The sequence below is a fragment of the Acomys russatus genome, chromosome 17, assembly GCF_903995435.1.
Source record: "Acomys russatus chromosome 17, mAcoRus1.1, whole genome shotgun sequence".
NCBI classification, from domain to species: domain Eukaryota; kingdom Metazoa; phylum Chordata; class Mammalia; order Rodentia; family Muridae; genus Acomys; species Acomys russatus.
This window is the reverse complement of record NC_067153.1, coordinates 44,735,985-44,745,163: the sequence shown is the minus strand read 5'-3', so window position 1 is coordinate 44,745,163 and position 9,179 is coordinate 44,735,985.

Here is a 9,179-nt window from a genome sequence, read left to right as displayed (position 1 = left end):
CAGGCGGATCGCTGTGAGTTCGAGGCCAGCCTGGTCTACAAAGTGAGTCTAGGACAGCCAAGGCTGTTATACAGAGAAACCCTGTCTCAAAAACAAAAAACAAAACAAATAAATAAATAAATAATGAAAAAGCCAGTGAGACTAGCCAAGATGCTCTGAGGGTTCCTCCATACCATGCAGTGTGTTTTGCCCTTTATTTATTTATTTTTTTGGTTTTTCGAGACAAGGTTTCTCTATGTAGCCTTGGCTGTCCTGGACTCACTCTGTAGACCAGGCTGGCCTCGAACTCACAGAGATCTGCCTGCCTCTGCCTCCTAAGTGCTGGGATTAAAGGTGTATGCCACCACCACCTGGCCTTCCTTTTTATTTTTTTTTAATAATTTATTTATTTTTATTGTAGTGCATTGGTATTTTGCCTGCATGTATGTCTGTGTGAGGGTGTCAGATCTTAGAGTTACAGACAGTTGTGAGCTGCTATGTGGGTGCTGGGAATTGAACTCTGATCCTTTGGAAGAGCAGTCAGTGCTCTTAACCGCTGAGCCATCTCTCCAGCCCCGCCGGCCTTCTTTCTAATTAATTAATTTTTGGTTTTTGAGGCAGGGTTTCTCTGTGTAGCCTTGGCTGTCCTGAAACTTTCTCTGTAGCCCAAGCTGTCCTGGAACTCACAGAGACCCACCTGCATCTGCCTCTCCAATGCTGGATTTAAAGGTGTAAACCCCCACTGCCTGGTACTTTGCTTTTTTTTAAATGCACCTGGCAGATTCTCTTATTTTTCTCAGTCTTGCTGTACTAACTTGCTCTGTAGACTGGGCTGACCTTAAACTCACAAGATCTTCCTGCCTTGGTCTCCTGAGTCCTGGAGTGAGGGGTGTACACCGTCACATTTGGCCCTTCCTATATCTTCTAAAAGCAATCGTTTCTACTTAGTCTTGGCTTCTGAGAGCATGGGAGAGTCTAGGCTCCGTCCTTGTCCACAGAGGCCCAGAGTGCTGCCTTCATTCTAGTCCCCTTATGAGTACATCTCCCTTTCCGGTCCCCATCTCCCTCTTTGCCTTTTTTTTTTTTTTCCAAGACAGGCTTTCTCTGTGTGTAGCCCTGGCTGTCCTTCCTGGAATTCACTTTGAAGACCAGGCCAGCTTTTTCTCTTTCAAAAAGAAATGAATTTTAGCTTCTTTTGAGCTGGGTGTGGTAGATCTCTATGAGTTCGAGGCCAGCCTGGTCTACAAAGCCAGTCCAGGACAGCCAGGGCTACACAAAGAAACCCTGTCTCGAAAAAAAACCAAACACAAACAAAACAAAGTAAAAACAAAAAACCAAAACCAAAACCCAGCTTCTTTTGAGACAGGTCTTGTCTGGCTGTGTAGGCTTGTGACTACCCTGCTTCAGCCTGGTGAGTGCTGGGGTTCCTCACTTGTGTGTGTTTGAGACGGGGTCTCATGTACCCCAGGCTAGGTCTGAATTTTCACTAGAGGATGGCTGTAAACTTTGGGAGTCCATATCCTCAAATGCTGGGGTTACAAGCATGCGCTACCATTCCTGTCCTTTGCCCCACCTTTTCTCTTCTCTCCCCCCACTCTCTCTCTCCTCCTCCTCTTCCCATAAGAGGATTCATTGGTTTTTGTTTTCTTTTTTTAAAGACTTATTTATTATGTATACAGTATGCATCAGATCATATTATAGATGGTTGTGAGCCACCATGTGGCTGCTGGGAATTGAACTCAGGACCTCTGGAAGAGCAGTCAGTGCTCTTAACCGCTGAGTCATCTCTCCAGGCCCAGAGACTTCACTGTTTTACAGCTCAGAAGTGATAGAGTGTCAGGACAGAAACCTGAGCTAGCCTTGAACTCGCTAACTAGCCCAGGCTGGCCTTAGACTCACAGCAATGTGTGGCTTTCTTTGCCTGCTGTCCACTTTCCCTCATGCGGGGACCTGCTTGGTGTCACGTGATAGAATGGCCTGGCATCTCCCCATCTCAGTCCCAGGACTGTTAGCCCAGTCTGGCCCAACAGAGCCATTGACCCAACCTTGGTTAGAATATATGTCCTCAGGCTGTCTTTGCAGGGGCCTTGAGCTGAGGGATGGAGTCAATAGAAGGGAGTGGATTTCTCTAGGCTCCGGGGGAAGAGTGGAGGAAGCCGACATTAGGAGCTGAGATGGGAGGTGGGAGGCAGGCCTCAAAGGCCAGCTCTGTGGAGCCTGGGCCTTGTGGACCAGGCTAAGAACCAGGGCCAAGGTCTTGATTCTGTGCCTGCCACTGGTAAACACGAGCTGGGGCTGCCAGGCAGCAGCAGGGCTCAGTGAATGAAGGAGGCTGGCCGTGGTTTGAAGTAGTGCAGTGATTATCCCCCACGCACACCGAGACAGACCACAGCTGTTCATTCAGGAAGTGAGCAGCGGAGACACACCCACCCACCCACCAGCCGCTGAGTAACAAAGAAGCCAAGCCGGCTGCTTGCATCCAGGGGCTCACTGTGGAAGCTATTTTTGTGAAAAGCTAAGAATTCAAAAGTCTCCTGGAAAGCCTTCCTCACCGAGGAGAGAAGGGTGCGGAGAGCCACCTCTCTGTTACCCCTCTCTCTGATTCTCACTCCTATAATCCGCCATAACCAACTGGGCACACTAGGCCTGGATCAGCCTGGCATCAAAGGATTTAACCTTTCAACACACACAGAGCCCTGGTGTACAGGATAGAGATAAAGTTTAGGCAAGGCGGGTTAAGAACCTTGTCCACGCTCATACCTGTAATCCCAGCACTCAGGACAGTGAGGCAGGAGGATTGCCTAGAATTTGAGGCCAGAATGGTCTACACAGTCAGTTTCAAGGCCTGTCTCCACTACATAGTGAGACTCTGCCTCAGATGAAAAGAAAACCAGAAACTTGCCCAGTACCTCATAGCTCACATTGGAGCTGGGATTAAAATGCAGGGTTTGGGGCCGGAGAGATGGCTCAGAGGTTAAAAGCACTGTCTGCTGTTCCAGAGGTCCTGAGTTCAATTCCCAGCAACCACATGATGGCTCACAACCATCTGTAATGTTATCTGATGCCTTCTTCTGGCCTTCAGGTGTACATGCAGACAGCACTGTATACATAATAAATAAATAAATAAATGGGTTTTTTTAAAATGCAGGGTTAAAAAAAAAAGTGCAGGTTCAAAAAGGCATGATGGAACTGGCCGGCCGTGGTGGTACACACACTTGAAGGCAGAGTTTAAGGCCAGCCTGGTCTACCAAGTGAGTCCAGGATAGCCAAGGCTACACAGAGAAACCCTTCTCGGAAAACACACACACACACACACACACACACACACACACACACACACACACACACGCACACACGCAGGGCCATTATTCCAGCACTTGGTAAGAGGTAGGAAGATCAGGAATGTAAGGGCAGTCTCGGCTACATAGTTATACCTTACCTTGGAGAGTTAAAAAAAAAAAGAAAGCACAGGTTTTGCCTTCATTACATTCTTGTTCTTTCTGCTATGGCACAGTGCGTTTGAAGTGGCTTCTTATTCCCTGGGCACCCATCCCCTCTGCCATGAGACTCATCCCCGGCCTGCACTAACATTTTCCACCTGTAAATCAGGTCTTTCCTCTCCCCCTCCCCCAGCTAATCTCCATCCTCACTAATCTATGTACTACTCAAGCCAGCTCTTTCAGCCCCCCAAAAAAGACGGATTCTTATCTGTTTATGTGAATGCATGCTCGGCGTGGCATGTGCAAGGAGGCCAGAGGGCAGCGGGCAGAAGGCAAGCTTGGAGAGTTGGTTCTCTCCTTTCATTGATTTATTTCTTGGTTCTTTGGAGCCAGGGTTTCTCTGTGTAGCCCTGGCTGCCCTGAAACTTGCTCTGTAGACCAGGCTGGCCTCGAACTCAGAGATCCATCTGCCTTTGCCTCCCAAGTACTGGGAATAAAATCAGGTGCCACCACTACCGGGCTGGCTCTCTCCTTTCAGCATGTGGCTCTTGGGGATCAAACTCAGGTCCTCAGGACGGTGGCAAACTCCCCTCGGCTGGCTCTTTTCTAGGTCCTGGAGAATCCAGTCAGCGAAGCAGGAACTCTCTAGCCTCGTGGAGACGGCAATAAAACAACCTAATAACTACGTGGGGTCAAGTCAGAAGGCAATAAATTTCCCAAAGAACTGGAAAGCAGGAAGTGGGATAAGGAGGGGGGCTGCCTGTGGGTGGCTTGTGACTTAAGATGGGAGGTCAGGGAGGCCCCAGCCTGGCTCCTCCCCAAGAAAGACACAGCACTTCAGGGCCCAGACAGGAAGATCAGCGTTCATTTTATTACGTGCTGGTGATGAATCAGCCCCTCCCTCTTAGGCTTGGAAAGCCATCTTAATGTACAGACAAATGAGGTTCGTTCCTGTTTATGATTGAACCTCCGTTTCTCAACAATCAGGCTATGCCTCACTGGTTACCTTAACTACGAATGGTTCTTTTTTTTTTTTTCTTCGAGACAGGGTTTCTCTGTGTAGCCTTGGCCATCCTGGACTCACTTTGTAGACCAGGCTGGCCTGGAACTCACAGCAATCCGCCTGCCTCTGCCTCCTGAGTGCTGGGATTAAAGGCGTGCGCCACCACGTCCGGCTACGAATGGTTCTTGTTGTTATAAATGTTATGGGCTCAGGAATAGCCACACATTGACCACTGGAACACCACTCTCAGATTGATAAAAATTTATTGAACATTGAACAAAGACTGACTGGTGGGAGACAGAATCTGGCCTGGCTTGGGAGGCGTCTGCTACACTGTTTCTAAGGCAGGCTTTTTATATGATAAACTGTAACCAGGTAACAAACCAGGTAGCCAGGTGTAGGAAGGAGGGAGAGCTTTAAATAGTTTTAACCAGTTAAACGAAGCATTTCCAAGCTGATTGTACATTGTACATTGTATCTAGATAGCTAGACAAAGCATTTCAAGCTGACTTGCTAGGATATAGGTGCTTGGGGACTTTCCAGTTTCCCACTGTTCTGGGCGAAGGGAACATAGCAAGTTGTTTTGGTCTTTTTTTTTTTTGTTTTGTTTTTTTTTCGAGACAGGGTTTCTCTGTGTAGCCTTGGCCATCCTGGACTCACTTTGTAGACCAGGCTGGCCTGGAACTCACAGCGATCCGCCTGCCTCTGCCTCCCGAGTGCTGGGATTAAAGATGTTTTGGTCTTAACTCTAATAGAATATACTTTATCTTTAATTCAAGCAGAACATGCATTTATTATCTATTGTTTTATTATAAGCAGCAAATATTGAACTATCCTGGTCTCAGGCACCTAGGGCTGAGAACTTGAACTAAATTTCACCTTAGGTTTAAAATGAAGGCTTGAGAGCCGGGCGTGGTGGTGCATGCCTTTAATCCCAGCATTCAGGAGGCAGAGGCAGGTGGATCGCTGTGAGTTCGAGGCCAGCCTGGTCTACAAAGTGAGTTCAGGATGGCCAAGGCTACACAGAGAAACCCTGTCTCGGAAAAAAAAAAAAAAATGAAGGCTTGATGCCAGGCATGGTGGCACGGGCCTTTAATCCCAGCCCTTGGGAGGTAGAGGCGGGCAGATTGCTGTGAGTTCGAGGCCAGTCTGGTCTACAAAGTGAGTCCAGGACAGCCAAGGCTACACAGAAAAACTGTGTCTTGAAAAACAAAACAAAACAACAACAAGAACAACAACAAAAAGATGTGTGCTAGGGCTCAACCACACCAAACAAGAAACAGAGTTTTGCTGGGTATGATAGCCACATGCTTTTAATCCCAGCACTTGGGAGGCAGAGGCAGAGGCAGGTAAATTTCTGTGAGCTTAAGATCAACCTAGTATGCAAAGGGAGTTCCAGGACAGCCAGGGCTATTAAAAAGAGATACCTTATCTCAAAGAAGAAGAAGAAGGAGAAGAAGAAGAAGAAGAAGAAGAAGAAGAAGAAGAAGAAGAAGAAGAAGAAGAAGAAGAGAAGAAGAAGGAGGAAAGAAACAGGGTTTTACAGTTCACAATAGATCAAATATTCTGTAACATGGTTCTGTACCTCTTGTGCCAGGAAATGGCAACCACATCTTTGTTTCTTTTTCTTTAAATTTATCTCTCCCTCTCATCAGGTCTTTGTTTAAAAAAATTGGGTTTTTTTCTTTCTCTTGTTTTTCTTTCAAAGCAGGGTCTCTCTGTGTACCTGTGGCTGTCCTGAAAAGGCCTAATCTTTTCCTTGTCAAATGCTGATCTCTTGAACCTCCCCTTAGGGGGAGGCAGCCTGTACATGAATAAACAGCTTGCTTTAATTGCTTTGGCCATGATGATTTGGGTCAATGGTCTTTTACCTGGGATGTTTGGAATTGACACTGGGATGGGACCCAGGTCCTTGACCATGTTTGGCAGCTGCCCAACCAAGAGCCTCACGCCAGCATGAGAGTGAAAAATTTTGTTTTTGTTTTTTTGAGGGTTTCACTATTTTAGCTCAGCTTGGCCTCAGAGTCACTCTCTCCAGCCTCTACCTCAGGAAGAGATGAGATCATAAGAATGTGGAGAGATGGCTCAGAGGTTAAGAGCACTGGCTGCTCTTCCAAAGGTCCTGAAATTATTGCCAGGCAGTGGTGGCGCACATCTCTAATCCAGTACTTGAGAGGCAGAGGCAGGAGGATCTCTGTGAGTTCCAGGCCAGCCTGGTCTACAAAGTGAGTCCAGGACAGCCAAGGCCTGTCTGTCTCAAACCTCCCCCCCCCCCCCCCCCCCCCCTTAAAAAAGTCTTGAGTTGAATTCCTAGAAACCACATGATGGCTCACAATCGGTTATACTGAGATTTGGTGACCTCTTCTGGCATACAGGTGTACATGCAGGAAATACACTGTATACATAATAATAAATAAATCTTTAAAAAAAGAATGTGAAGGACTGAAGAGATGGCTCAGAGGTTAAGAGCACTGGCTGCTCTTCCAAAGGTCCTAAGTTCAATTCCCAGCAACCACATGGTGGCTCACAACCATCTATAATGAGATCTGGTGCCCTCTTCTGGCATGCAGGTATATATGCAGATAGAGCATTCATACATTAAATAAATAAGTACATTAATTAATTAAAAATGTGAAACCACAGGTGACTCCAGAGTGAGAATCCTCATGTGGGCATGGTGGTGCATACCTGTAATCACAGCACTCAGGAAGTGGGCAAAGGGCGACCAGGAGTTCAAGGCTAGCCTCAGCTTCATAGGAATTTTAAGGCTAGCCTGAACTGAATAAAGCCTACCTAAAAAACAAAAACAAACGACAGACAGAAGAAAGCAGCCAGGACAGCCAAGGATATACAGAGAAACTCTGTCTCAAAAAACAACAACAAAAAAAAAAAAAAAAAAAAAAAAAAAAGAAAGAAAGAAAGAAGCAAAAGAAAAGAACTGGAAAGAGCAAGTTTATTGCCTGGTTCAAGCAGATCTGAGGGTAGAGGGAACAGAAAAATGGAGCAATTGCTGCAAGGAAAGAGGCTGAGGGAGAAATTTTTTAAGATGTGGGAAAGAAAACAAAAGCTTAATTGTTTTTGTTTTGTTTTGTTTTGTTAGTTTTGGTAAACTATGCTGTTGTCAAAGTAACTATGTACTAAGGGGTGACTTTTAGCCATATCTTCAAGCCTCTGTGTTGTAAGTGCAGCTATGACAAATGGGCAACCCCACTTCATAGTTGGCCTTTAGTTTTTGTGGCAGGATCTCTCTATGTAGCCCTACATCTCTTGGAAATCACTATGTAGACCAGGCTGGCCCCAAACTCTCAGAAGTCCAATTGTCTCTGCTTCCCAACTGCTGGGATTAAAGGTGTGTACTACCATGCCTGGAATGACCAGGACCACGGGCCTGCGCCATTACAATTCCTGTGCTTTTAGGTCGAACAATAAACCTCAAATGTCTTTCCATAGTAACACATTATCATTCTTTTCTGCGGCTTTACAGTTTTTTCTATTAAAAAGATATACTACGTATATAGTGTTCTGACAACATGTGTGCCTACATGCCAGAAGAGGGCACCAGATCTCATTATAGATATTTGTGAACCAACGTGTTGTTCCTGGGAATTGAACTCAGGACCTCTGGAAGAGCAGTCAGTGCCCTTAACCTCTGAGCCATCTCTCCAGCCCCTACTATATGTCTGTTCTTCTCCCTAATAGTGCTTTTTGTTTGTTTGGTTGGTTTTTGTTTTTTTTTTCAGCAGAGTTTTCTCTGTGTAGCCGTGGTTGTCCCGGACTTGCTTTGTAGACCAGGCTGGCCTCGAACTCACAAAGATCCACCTGCGTCTGCCTCCCGAGTGCTGGGACTAAAGGTGTGTTTTTCTTTTTAAAACCAGGGTCTCATGCAGTTCAATCTGGTCTTGAACTTTTGACTGTTGCGCCTCATTCTCTCCTGTGCAGGGTGTGTCCCAGCTTGCTCAGCTAAGACTTCTTTGAAGCCAGTTCTGTCATTAGAGCTGTTTTGCAGAGCAGAGTAGGGTCCCAAGAACTTCACTGTCATGGCTGCCAGTGCCTAATTCCTGTGCTGTGCTGTGGGAGCTCCATGCCCTGCACCCCACCCCCACCTATTTGACTCTCCTCACACCCTGACTGGTTCCCAGCTATTTTCCTCTTTCCACTCTTTCACTCTCGGCAATCAGTTCCATTGCCCTTTTGTGCATCCGAATAAGCGATATTTTCAAGCCCTGGCCGTATGCCAGGCACTGATCTAGGCTCGGATGTTGAAGAGAGATGCCATACAGTGGTCCTCTGCTGCCAGGGAGCGTGCAGTCTGAGTCGGTTGTGTGTTTTGTAGACCTCTTCAATCATCCGTGGAGCAAGGCAGAGAATGAATAAAGAGGCCTGATTTAATTTTATTTTTACCCACTGCATAAACTAGAACTTCATGCCAACATAGGGTTGAGCTGAATACCACAAAAGACGACTCTGCTCTGAACCCCTGGGCTCCACAGCCCTGCAGCCTGGCCCTCCCCTCCAGCTTCCCATGCGGCTAATAGCTGAAGCCCTCAGTCTTTGGTTTTGCCCGTTTCTGTCCCTGAGACTAGGCTGTCCATCTCAGTGCCTAAGACTGCCTCACTCTGCACAACTTTGCAGTCTCCTGATGCCAGCCTGCTCCTCCCCCTCCCCACCAGGCCACATAACAACACTCCTTTCTAGTCTTCCTCCCCCTCCAGCCCCCTCAGATCCACTGTCCACTGACTGATGTGTCACTGTGGTCA